Source organism: Mytilus galloprovincialis, chromosome 12 (assembly GCF_965363235.1).
Source record: "Mytilus galloprovincialis chromosome 12, xbMytGall1.hap1.1, whole genome shotgun sequence".
Lineage (NCBI taxonomy): Eukaryota > Metazoa > Mollusca > Bivalvia > Mytilida > Mytilidae > Mytilus > Mytilus galloprovincialis.
Window position 1 is genome coordinate 72,829,814 of NC_134849.1, and position 14,387 is coordinate 72,844,200.

General features: G+C 34.8%; 1 long non-coding RNA gene across 1 annotated transcript; it reads right to left on the minus strand.

Annotated features, from left to right (window-relative positions):
- Positions 1-3,640: 3,640 nt before the first annotated feature.
- Positions 3,641-5,811, minus strand: LOC143053615 (uncharacterized). The gene is made up of 3 exons (XR_012971433.1): positions 5,632-5,811; positions 5,218-5,288; positions 3,641-3,952 (listed from the first exon to the last, which is right to left on the minus strand). It is a non-coding gene; the product is annotated as an uncharacterized LOC143053615 (long non-coding RNA).
- Positions 5,812-14,387: the final 8,576 nt, after the last annotated feature.

A 14,387-nucleotide genomic window follows, 5' to 3' on the forward strand; every position in this document is an offset into this window, starting at 1 on the left:
ATATGCTGTAATCCCCTTCACAATGTGTTTCTCTACCAAGTTAGACCATCAGAGCGATATATGTTGTAATCCCCTTCACAATGTGTGTCTCTACCAAGTAAGACCATCAGAGCGATATATGTTGTAATCCCCTTCACAATGTGTGTCTCTACCAAGTAAGACCATCAGAGCGATATATGTTGTAATCCCCTTCACAATGTGTGTCTCTACCAAGTAAGACCATCAGAGCGATATATGTTGTAATCCCCTTCACAATGTGTGTCTCTGCCAAGTAAGACCATCAGAGCGATATATGTTGTAATCCCCTTCACAATGTGTGTCTCTCCCAAGTAAGACCATCAGAGCGATATATGTTGTAATCCCCTCACAATGTGTGTCTCTACCAAGTAAGACCATCAGAGCGATATATGCTGTAATCCCCGTCACAATGTGTGTCTCTACCAAGTAAGACCATCAGAGCGATATATGTTGTATTCCCCTTCACAATGTGTGTCTCTACCAAGTAAGACCATCAGAGCGATATATGTTGTAATCCTCTTCACAATGTGTGTCTCTGCCAAGTAAGACCATCAGAGCGATATATGTTGTAATCCCCTTCACAATGTGTGTCTCTACCAAGTAAGACCATCAGAGCGATATATGCTGTAATCCCCTTCACAATGTGTGTCTCTACCAAGTAAGACCATCAGAGCGATATATGTTGTAATCCCCTTCACAATGTGTGTCTCTGCCAAGTAAGACCATCAGAGCGATATATGTTGTAATCCCCTTCACAATGTGTTTCTCTACCAAGTAAGACCATCAGAGCGATATATGTTGTAATCCCCTTCACAATGTGTGTCTCTACCAAGTAAGACCATCAGAGCGATATATGTTGTATTCCCCTTCACAATGTGTGTCTCTACCAAGTAAGACCATCAGAGCGATATATGTTGTATTCCCCTTCACAATGTGTTTCTCTACCAAGTAAGACCATCAGAGCGATATATGTTGTAATCCCCTTCACAATGTGTGTCTCTGCCAAGTAAGACCATCAGAGCGGTATATGTTGTAATCCCCTTCACAATGTGTGTCTCTACCAAGTAAGACAATCAGAGCGATATATGTTGTAATCCCCTTCACAATGTGTGTCTCTACCAAGTAAGACCATCAGAGCGATATATGTTGTAATCCCCTTCACAATGTGTGTCTCTGCCAAGTAAGACCATCAGAGCGGTATATGTTGTAATCCCCTACACAATGTGTGTCTCTACCAAGTAAGACCATCAGAGCGATATATGTTGTAATCCCCTTCACAATGTGTTTCTCTACCAAGTAAGACCATCAGAGCGATATATGTTGTAATCCCCTTCACAATGTGTGTCTCTACCAAGTAAGACCATCAGAGCGATATATGCTGTATTCCCCTTCACAATGTGTTTCTCTACCAAGTAAGACCATCAGAGCGATATATGTTGTAATCCCCTTCACAATGTGTGTCTCTACCAAGTAAGACCATCAGAGCGATATATGTTGTATTCCCCTTCACAATGTGTGTCTCTACCAAGTAAGACCATCAGAGCGATATATGTTGTATTCCCCTTCACAATGTGTTTCTCTACCAAGTAAGACCATCAGAGCGATATATGTTGTAATCCCCTTCACAATGTGTGTCTCTACCAAGTAAGACCATCAGAGCGATATATGTTGTAATCCCCTTCACAATGTGTGTCTCTACCAAGTAAGACCATCAGAGCGATATATGTTGTAATCCCCTTCACAATGTGTGTCTCTACCAAGTAAGACCATCAGAGCGATATATGTTGTAATCCCCTTCACAATGTGTGTCTCTACCAAGTAAGACCATCAGAGCGATATATGTTGTAATCCCCTTCACAATGTGTGTCTCTACCAAGTAAGACCATCAGAGCGATATATGTTGTATTCCCCTTCACAATGTGTGTCTCTACTCAGTAAGACCATCAGAGCGATATATGTTGTAATCCTCTTCACAATGTGTGTCTCTCCCAAGTAAGACCATCAGAGCGATATATGTTGTAATCCCTTCACAATGTGTGTCTCTACCAAGTAAGACCATCAGAGCGATTTATGTTGTAATCCCCTACACAATGTGTGTCTCTACCAAGTAAGACCATCAGGGCGATATATGTTGTAATCCCCTTCACAATGTGTGTCTCTACCAAGTAAGACCATCAGAGCGATATATGTTGTAATCCCCTACACAATGTGTGTCTCTACCAAGTAAGACCATCAGAGCGATTTATGTTGTAATCCCCTACACAATGTGTGTCTCTACCAAGTAAGACAATCAGAGCGATATATGTTGTATTCCCCTTCACAATGTGTGTCTCTACCAAGTAAGACCATCAGAGCGATATATGTTGTAATCCCCTTCACAATGTGTGTCTCTACCAAGTAAGACCATCAGAGCGATATATGTTGTATTCCCCTTCACAATGTGTTTCTCTACCAAGTAAGACCATCAGAGCGATATATGTTGTAATCCCCTTCACAATGTGTGTCTCTACCAAGTAAGACCATCAGAGCGATATATGTTGTAATCCCCTTCACAATGTGTGTCTCTACCAAGTAAGACCATCAGAGCGATATATGTTGTAATCCCCTTCACAATGTGTGTCTCTACCAAGTAAGACCATCAGAGCGATATATGTTGTAATCCCCTTCACAATGTGTGTCTCTACCAAGTAAGACCATCAGAGCGATATATGTTGTAATCCCCTTCACAATGTGTGTCTCTACCAAGTAAGACCATCAGAGCGATATATGTTGTATTCCCCTTCACAATGTGTGTCTCTACTCAGTAAGACCATCAGAGCGATATATGTTGTAATCCTCTTCACAATGTGTGTCTCTCCCAAGTAAGACCATCAGAGCGATATATGTTGTAATCCCCTTCACAATGTGTGTCTCTACCAAGTAAGACCATCAGAGCGATTTATGTTGTAATCCCCTACACAATGTGTGTCTCTACCAAGTAAGACCATCAGGGCGATATATGTTGTAATCCCCTTCACAATGTGTGTCTCTACCAAGTAAGACCATCAGAGCGATATATGTTGTAATCCCCTTCACAATGTGTGTCTCTACCAAGTAAGACCATCAGAGCGATATATGTTGTAATCCCCTTCACAATGTGTGTCTCTACCAAGTAAGACCATCAGAGCGATATATGTTGTTTGTTGTTTGCTTTTTTCGAATTTGTCGGAAGATTGAGATATTTGGTTGCCACAGGAAATGAGGGCATGTAAAATAGTGACAGTTTGCGTTGGTCTTGCAACAGGACAATACCGGTCTAAACTTGTTATTTAACGTAAAAAGAGAGATATACATCAAACAAGAAGCATCTGACTCATGATGACTTAACTTTAATATTCTGACAAGACGTTGCTGCTGACCTAAGCAAGGTTTATACTGCAAGAAGAGCGCTTCGGGAATGACCATCATACTTCAGGGTCTTTTATAGCTGAGTGTGCGGTATGGGTTTTACTCATTGTTGAAGGCTGTATAGTGGCCTATAGTTGTTTGAAGATGTTGACTTGATATTTGTTACATAGATTACAACAAGACAAGTTATAGATCATGTTAAAATTTGTTCCAATACAATGAATTTTTACCCGGTATGGGACTTTCTATTGTCATGCAATACTCACATAATGCATGTTACCATATATATGGTCTATATATATATAAATGGTTATCCTCAGTTTTACAGAACAAAATGTGTGTACCAAACACAAACTGTGGAATACAGACATAGAGTAAACCGCTTTGGTTTTATGATTACAGGACTACAGAATGTATATATTATACTATTGTTCTTAAAACAATTGTTTAAAAGACTTACCTCTTCTTTTGTTTCTTCCATTATAAATTCAGCATTTGCAGACTCAGAAACTTCAACATTGCAATAACTATTCATGCTACTTGAAGGCTGAAAAAAAGATAACAGAGTGAAAAAAATGAACACACATTTATCTCACCTTTACAACTTTAAACCGACCATTCTTACTTATAGCTGACTAAACAGTATAGGTTTTCTCCTTTTTATTACAAACTGGGTAAATGGTCTTATTTGGTAGGTCATATTCATGAAAAGGGAAGGGTATGGAAGTTACAATATAAGTTGCATATCTAATATCATCTGTGAAACGGTTATTGAACTTTGGTGGATAGTTGTTGTCTCATTGGCAAACATACTGCATATTTTTATTTTCATTATGCCATATGTCTATGTAGGTGACATAGAAGGATATTAGAGAAACCGAAGAAGGTCATTGACTGAAACGTCTTACAAAATGGTTTAATTATTAGAATAATTGTAAATACTAGTATATAATAAGGGGTGGGTAGATGAATCATTGTCCATTATTGTTCAAATTGAATATCCATGGGAAAATATTACATGCATATCTAGACGAGAAGATGTTAGTGGATATTATTATGAATCCTGCTCTGAACTAAATCAACAAATGAAATGCAAATCTAAAGTAAAAATGAATTTCCAAACTTTAATAAATATTAGCTGAATTATAAATTACAGCTATTTTCCTAATACACGTAGAGCAAAACTTTAGTTAGTTCACTTGCTTTGTTTGTATATTGTACAATCATATTAGGATATAATATATACAGGTTAAACTTTGCCTATAAATATATTATTTAAAGATGTCAATCTTATCTACAAAGCTTGTATAAACAATTATATAAACAAAGCAAGCAAGCCAACCAAAGTTTTACTTTGCAAGCATTATGAAATCAGCTGTAAAGGTTTTATTTTAAGCCCTACTGCAATAATGAGTTAAATGAACCTGTCAGTAGATGCATATATAGAAAGTTTAATATGCTACAGTCAGTATCCCATTGGTGTTTTTTTTTCTGTGTCAAACAATTGAAACATGTTCCATTATCAAACGTATCTAGTAGGAATATATGAAGGAGCAGACGTACAAATCTAATATAGGTGGCATAGTTAACAATGCAACCTGAATATCAATCTATAACTCAAGATAAACTGATTTATGTTGCTTCCAATAATCAAAAGTAGGCCAATATTTTTTGGGGGATTTCTACTTAAAAAACAATAATGTCTTAACGGGAACTGATTTAAAGCAAAAGAACACAGAACGTTAAATTATTTTTTTTGATAGGAATAGAACATACTGGTAAGAAAATTTTCATATCCTTGTTTTGACTTACATTTGGTTCAACTCTGTTTTCCTTGTCTGCCATTCTTTGAACAAGTTCTTTTCTGCATCTGGAACACACCCCTGTAAAATTGAAATTGAAAATTTAATTGTAGCAAGAAAGCATATTTCAAAACATTATTTTCATTTAAAAAATAAGAATGATCATAGGGCTGATTCACTTCTCCTGGCTCCTTGGCCTAATTTGCTTATAAATTAATGATAGTACAAAAGGGAAGGCAGGCGCGGATCCAGCCATTTTATAAAGGGGGGTTCCCAACCCAGAGTAAAAGGGGGGGTCCAACTATATGCTCCCATTCAAATGCATTGATCGGCCAAAAAAAAGGGGGGTTCCAACCCCCGGAACCCCCCCCCCCCTGGATCCGCCATTGGAACAGCAACAAAATACATGTAAGCATGCACAAACCTGATCCAATTCCAAGTAGAACATGATGATATTTCATGAGAAAAATAGACTGCTCCTTTGTGATAGTGCCTTTCAAGTTGCTCTTACTGTTTGTACATTTCCATCCTATGGAACATAGTGTACTTGGTCTCCAACCAACACCAAGAGCAAACCTTTAGAAAATGAAAAATTAAAAAGTAATAGTTATTCTAATGCAATTATTTTGTATCAATGATTCTGATTGGATGACAGTTAGCGTAAAATTCTCTATCTCCTTGTCTGTAACTAAGGAAGCCGACATTTTGAATTGCTGAATGTATTGACATGTAATTTCTACAATAATAAGCAAAAAAAAACTCACATGTTGCACCTAAAAATTTTCTTTTTATCAAACTTTATTACATTCTGAAGCGACACAGAAGCCAAAAAAAACGCCCAGTGTTTATGTTTGACGCCGGAAGCATACCTATGATGTCACCTAGTGTAGGGACCAAAGAAGATAACATATTTTCGCAGAATTTTCTTTAATGAAGATTTTACACTGAAATAATGATTGAAATTTAATTATGAACTTGTTTTGCATTAGAATAGAGATAACTGTATTGTATTTGAAGCTTTTGTGGACGTCCATCGGTAGTTTTACTGTCGCAAATACCCGTTTACCTGTCTCCGCTCCGCGTCGCCAGGTAAACTAAATTTGCGACAGTAAAACTACCGATGGACGTCCTTAAAGCTTCAAATACAATACAGTTATCTCTTAAATATAACTTACTAGAACAATAAATTATATGTAAAAATCACAACAAAAAACAGCCAGGAGTCAGAAAAAATCTTGTTATTACTTAGGTACAGATTATTCATTTGAGGGTGGATTGACTTTTTTCTTCTAAGAACAACTCATTTTTTAGACTCAATAAAACACAATAATCTAGTTAATCTTTATAGCACACCTCTAATTTTTTTCTCTCATATACATGGGGTCATTGCACAAATCCTATCAGGAATGTGCTAATTGACATTTTCAGCAGTTACAACTTTAGAAAAATAATCCTAATTTGGATAGACAAGGGCTCAAGTTCTGGAAAGTTATTGTTATTCTTACAATAAAAGTAGCCTAGGTACCTGTGTTTCGGGCATATGGTTAGCGTATCATCATCTTCTTCAAAAAGACCAGCTCTTATCTTCAATAATGAACTTTCACTGTCAATACTTCTACGACTTATTGAATATTTGTAAAGATGCGAGTCCACTGAATCTTTACAACATGTTAGGGGAAGAATTCGACTTGGCCAGGTCTTTTTATATTCAATTAAGCCACACTGCTGTACTGTTGAATTAACAAAACTGCAAACAAATTGTATACACATACATGTATTAATATCATAATGTGAATGTATTTAAGAGAAGTTTAGTTAACAATGGTTAATACTAATTTGTTTTACACCTTTTTACAAACTTTTATAGTAGACTTTACTATATTATAACATGTATAATACAGTATTGTGTTTTGCTCATTGTTGAAGACCATACCAAGTGACTTTCATTTGATTAATTCTACCTTATGTTATTTGTACAAGCTGGTCTCATTTATAATTGCTACCTAGATGAAACAATTTGAGTTTTTTTTTTCCTTCATGAATAGAACAGGTAACTTATCAACTAGTTTGTACTTATATGAGAAACATGACTGCTGTAAATGTGGAGCAGGATCTGCTTAACCTTCTGGAGCACCTACATGTAGTTTCGCATCCAGATTTTAGTGGAGTTTGTGTTGCTCAGTCTTTACCTATGTGAATATCCATGATATATGGCGACAGTACAGATTTACATACTTTTTCACCACAATTATTTGTTCCCAGTTGTGCAGTTACCTGTGTAAATATCAATTACTTTAAGCCATTGTTCAAGAGACAAAATTATAAATATACATATATTTCTTTTACAAATTGTGACTTGGGTGAAGAATTGTCTAATTGGCACTTATATCACGTCTGCTTATACGTATATATCTACAGACAAGATTTTTGAATTATAATGTTGTGTATTTATTTTCTAATATTGTATTGTTATAACAACTCATTATACGTATAAAAGTAATATTTTTGTATTAAACGAATTTTTGTAAATAAATTGAATGTTATCTATTTTGATTGTTGCTGATATGGTCACAATCACCAAGGTAGAAATATTAGGCTTTCGTTGGTTTTTTATGTACTGATGTTTGTCTTTTTCTTTTTTAGCCATGTCAGTTTATTTTCAACTTATGAGTTTGAATTTCCCTTGTGTATCTTTTTCCTCTCTTTTACTCTTGATCTATTGAATAATAATAATATTTGTATTTTAAACAGTAAGCTACGGACAAATTAGATATTGCATAAAAATAGAATAGGCATGAACTATATTCTACTTTCAATAACAATGAAATTAGGGCATAAACCTTTATTTGGTAATAATAACAGTAGATGTATGTTTCATTATCATGATTATAATACGTTATTCTGATTGGCTAACTGCACATCACGTGTAATCGCATTACACAATAAAACATATCAGTCATAATAACACGAGATCCCACAATAAAGTCATAGGGTTGTAAAAGCCGTGACCGTGCCCAAATGTTTGGAATGAAGAGCTTACACGCTTCATACAAAATGTACTTCGGTCAACGCTTTTACACCCTAATGAAGTCACAAAAAGAAGCATTCAATTCTTAAAGAAATTTAAATATTTCACACTATAATGATCATGTGTACTGTACTACAACATGTACAACTTGGGGGTAAATTTACCTTTAACTAATAATCTTCAACCTGATATGGAACAGAGCATCTAACATATGAACAGACTTACAAACAGACATACATACAGACCAGAAAACATAATCGCCATCAAAGACACAGTGTAAAAACTTAACTATTGTTTAAATATGTATGTGAACCTCTAGTCCAAAATAGTTATGACGTCTGGCAAGGCTATTTTAATTTTTTCTGGGAGTAGGAAGGCGTCCCAAAAAAAAAAAAAAAAAAAAAAAATAGCCTTGCCAGACGTCATAATTATTTAGACTAGTGAACCGCTAAATGTTTTTTGGCTAATTGAGTTATTGGGTTGATGTGTTCCTTGACCTGTCATTTTCTATTATTTACATTATCATGATTATAGACCAAGAAGTTATAACAAGCATGAAGTCTTTTAGTCTCAGCATGTGTCTCATATTATATTATAAACATGTGCATGCAAAAATGGTAATGAGACAACTCTCCATCAAAATATCAATTTAAAAAAAAAAGTAAACCATTATAGTTCAATGTAAAGTAAACCATTCATTATAGGTCATAGACATGATAAAAAAATATTGCATGAAATAAAAAGGATTTTTTTTATCTTGAAGTAAAAAGGATGGGCCTGGTGACAGCTTAGTTGGTAATTTCTTTTTGACGACAAATGCATTTGAATGGGAGCATATAGTTGGACACACAGAGGTACCAGAGATTTTGCGACGATGCAAATATTAAACTTTACAATAAAAATAAATATCTGTAACCAATGAATTCAAATAGCAAAAGCTATGCAATTAACAAATATTTACTTATTAAGCTTCATGTCAATTATTTAACAATAAAATACATTAAATATGAAATTTGGAGTTTTACCAAGGGAGCTAATAATTAATTAATAACACTGTCTGCCACACAGCATTTCGGGGACTCTCCCTCTGGTATCTTTCGTCCCTCTTTTATAGCTGACTATGCGGGGGCTTTTCTAATTATTGGGGGCATTATGATGACCTATAGTTGTTAATTTCTGTGTCATTTAGTCTCTTGGCAATCATAATACATATTCTTTTAAATATATAGCGATGTCGTTATTACGACATAGCTACATGTATGTCGTTAAAACGACATAGTGTATGTTGTTATTACGACATGTTATGTCGAAATTACGACATAGCGATGTCGTTTTAACGACATGTTATGTCGAAATTACGACATAGCGATGTCGTAATAACGACATAATTTTTTTTTAATGGCCCTTATCGGCTTCCGTATAAAGGAGAGGTAGAAAATACTTTCATACATGTCATAAGACAGCAACAATTATTGTTTTTTTTTTCTGCATCAGATGAGACGACTTCTGAAGGTTATATATTGAAATTTCAATTAGAAAACTTCTAAAGAGTGTAAGGGACGACATCAAAAGATCAATATTAGATAAAAAAAAAACTTAGTTCAAATAGTTTAGGGGTGGGGGGGTTGAACTGCTGCAAGATTTGGTTATCCGACATTGATTTTTACATATATCCATATGGGTCAATCAATTTTTCCCAAATTAAGTTAATAGGGGGGTAGGGGGGTCAGTGAAAAAACTATTTGAATTAAGTTTTTTATCCTTCATTGAACTTTTGATGTCGTCCCTAAAATAAGTAGGACTCTTAGAGCTAATTATAAACGTATGAGGTGATTATATCTTAATGGTTGTTGCACTTCAGTTATTTTCGACAATTTATTCATTTCGGATTACATACTTAGGTAACCCTATAGTAATATTATATAATTTTGCAAGACTGTTTACTCCATTAATTTGTCTTTATCACTTGTAAAGATTGTCATCGGTATACTAAAAGCAAATTTGACATATATTTAGATAAATATAACATGCATAAGTTGGAACATGGATGTGTAAAATAATTATGGATGGGTTGTTGTTTAATTTATAGTTTTACACTTTAATTTCTATTACAGTTTTTGTATTTTTGATTTTATATAAATGTTACAATCTGAATCGACCTTGACGGACCTTTTTCACTGACACAAGAATGCAAGATATTAGTTTTTTTAAATGATGAGTTGTTTCCAAAATCTTAAGCGGTCTAATACAAGAAGAGATAATTTTAACAGTATTTGCTATACAAAATGTATGTTAAATATAGGCCAATTAAACACAATCGAAAATTTTATTTAAATCTGTTAAAGGGACATAAGACATGTTAGATTCCATTTAGACAAAAATTAAAATTTGATTTTTTGGCGGTCTCAAACAGTTATTAAAGCGGAATAATGATATACTATTTCGCTATTAGCAGTCAATTTGGTTCAATTTGGTCAAAATCGAAAACATTGCAAATATATTATTGCCTTGCAGGTGAATAATTCAACCTCAGTTGAACCCGTCTTCAAGTAACCCTAACTTGACCTTAATCTGAAGATTGATTACGCATGCCCTTAGTGTGTTCAGAAACTAAAACGAAAGGAATGTCAACATTGAAAAGTGAAACAAGTGATCCACCATTAAAAAAACATTTCTTCGACCGATTTGGTCAACAAGAAATCATTCATATCCAGGTAAAAACAATGATTTACATTTCTCAAATCTATGACATGAAATTAAACAGACCTCGTAAGTTCGTCATTACACAACTCCATATGCTTCTCAGTCTATTCTATATTTATATTTATGTTTAAATCGGGTCGAATAACTATCGGAAGTCTTCGGAGGTAATTTCGATGGTTAATTTGATGGCATCTAGTCTAAAATACGAACGAAATGCTTATACGTTATATCTAGTCCATGCATTGTTAATTGTTTCTTTTAGACATTTTGTAATTTGGATTTACGTTTAAGTATGTTATGAATCAAATATGAGAATTTATGCCAAATCGGTTATCATCAATTTGACAGCTAATGCCCATTCAGTAGAAAGTTAAAAATGCAACACGATCAATAACAGTCCACACTGGACTACAATTAAAATTGAGAATGGAAATGGGAAATGTGCCAAAGAGACAACAACCCGACCATAGAAAAAAACAACAGCAGAAGGTCACCAACAGGTCTTCAATGTAGCGAGAAATTCCCGCACCCGGAGGCGTCCTTCAGCTGGCCCCTAAACAAATATATACTAGTTCAGTGATAATGAACGCCATACTAATTTCCAAGTTGTACACAAGAAACTAAAATCAATATAATACAAGACTAACAAAGTTCAGAGGCTCCTGACTTGGGACAGGCGCAAAAATGCGGCGGGGTTAAACATGTTTGTGAGATCTCAAACCCCCCCTATACCTCTAGCTAATGTAGAAAAGTAAACGCATAACAATACGCACATTAAAATTCAGTTCAAAAGAAGTCCGAGTCTGATGTCAGAAGATGTAAACAAATAAAATAAACAAAATGACAATAATACATAAATAACAACAGACTACTAGCAGTTAACTGACATGCCAGCTCCAGACTTCAATTAAACTGACTGAAAGATTATGATTTTATCATATGAACATCAGGCACAATCCTTCCCGTAAGGGGTTTAGTATCATACCATCATAACATATGAGAAGAACATAACCCGTGTCATGCCAACAACTGGTTTTTGAATAAATGTGTTTAGTTCCGATGCAAAGACCCTATAAGTGAATCAATACGCTAAAATATGCAGTATACTTATACACTTATTTCGTGTGTAAACAACTATACACCTGGGAAGGCATTTTGGACAGTTGAATGCAAAAGACAATTCGAATTCGAAAGTCAAATACTGAAATAAAATAAGATTTGAGGCTCGAGTCAATGAAACAGCGGTATAAGAAAAATACAAACACACACAGCAACCGACAATAGATTGTCATAATGTACAGTCTCATAGGTACCAGTTTGCTTATAAAGCTGAGTTTTGTTTTAATTTGTTTGTTTATTTGTACCTGTTTAGTTATTTTATCGTAAATCTGTCGTAAAAGAGAGGGTGAAAATACTTTCATTAGACAGCAACAATTATTTTTTTTTTGCATCAGACGAGACGATGTCTGACGGTTATATATAGAAATTTCATCACTAAAACTTCTAAAGAGTGTAAAATAAGTGGGACTTTTAGAGCTAATTATTCACGTATGATGTGATTATATCTTAATGGTTGTTGTACTTCAGTTAAATTTGACAATTAATTCATTTCGGAATACAAACTTAGGTAACCTGTAGAAATATTATATAATTTTGCAAGACTGTTTACTCCACCAATTTCCATTTATTATAGACTTAAATAATTTGCAATTTGCTAATTTTCTTCAATTACAAAAAACGTCGATCTCCTTTTCTGTTTTTTTCGGTCCTTTCCGGTTCTTTTTGGTCCTTTTCGGTCCTTTTCGGTTCTTTTCTGTAAATTGTCGCTCTTTTCCGTAAGTCGTCGAACCCGTAAACATGAACTTTCTGTATCCTGATTAGATAATTGTCTAGTTTCCATGTTTGTCTTAAACGTCTCAATTTAGACTGAAACTATGGTTAACCACTGCCACATGTGATGTCCATATTCCTGATGTGTTTATCTGGAACTGGTCATACGTGGTCAAGGTCATTACCAAATTTTAAGACGCCATCTAGGGACGAAATCCGAAGATACAACAATCCAGACGCTATACTCATAATGCGTCTGGGTGATCGAGAATAGGACCAATGCGGCCTTTTTGCTGTTATCGTCAGTAGGCCGTTTGTCTATAGTCTTTTTATGTTTGATTTTATATTTGCGGTCGTTCATAATATCACTATAAGGACTTTACAAAGGTAATATGATCCTTACAGGGAATTGCTCCAGAGTATTTACGAGGACGAGAAACTGAAACGGACACCATATAAGTTTTCCGATTGCTATTACAAACTTGTTGACCAATACGATGCGTCTATGACTCAACTCCCTGAAAAAAATGTGTGCCCGGTCTAACATCTTAGATATTTAGTTACTAGAATAGTTGTCTGATCTGCAATTTTACCGATTGCATCCTATTTCCGCTAGTGTTTTTTTTTTTGACTGAGTAAGGATTCTAGTGGCGGTCTCATCGGGGGGTTCTGATCCCGGATCCCGCTTACTGTGTTGTCCGATTCCCGTATCCCGCGTACACTATGTACGTAAACACTTCTCATTTTTTGACTTTCACGTGTCACGCTTACAAAAAATCGTCAATCCCGCGTCACGCTTAGATCCCAATGAGACCCACTCTAGTGGTAATTGGTGCCGACAAAGCAGGAGACGCTTACCATGAATGTCTCCTTTTTAGAGTTTACTTGATGTCTACCTTTTTTTTTAGTAAGCTGGGTTTGTCTTCCTCTCTTTGGATGCGTTAACTCTGAACACTTGTGAAACTCATTTTAATGTTAATAGTAAATCCTCTGTTTAACAAACATCCAACATTTATTTGTATTACATGTGCGCATACAGTTGGGCAACGATAGTCAGCCGGAAAATTCAAACTCACAAATCAAAGATATAAACCAAGGAAACAAACAAAAATCGTGGGAATCATATGAAGCATAAAAGATGCGAGACCTGGTTGCAAACATGTAATTTTAAATGTATTAACAATTCTAACCATTTAAGTTTTCGAATTCACATTCACGCTATTTTGAAAAATCTGCACAAGCTGGTATCATAGAGCACTAATAGAAAAACTTATGGTGCCGTTTATTTTTTTAATTCGAACGTCACTGATGAGTCTTATGTAAACGAAACGCGCACCTGGCGTACAAAATTTAACCATTGAATCTGAGATGAGTTATTTTTTCGAACACAACGAATTAGTTTATTTTGTAGGCTTGAGAAACAACTATGAAAATCTAAGATAACAAAAAAAAACCATGTCACAGTGTATTATAAAAACAAATGGGTTTTAAACAATGCTTACTCGACTTTATGACACTTTGAAACAAGTCTATTTTTGACAATGGTAGCACTTAAATTAGGTTATCAGTTTTTCAGAATATAGATTTTCGAAAAATAAATCTAGTAAGTCGGTCAGCAT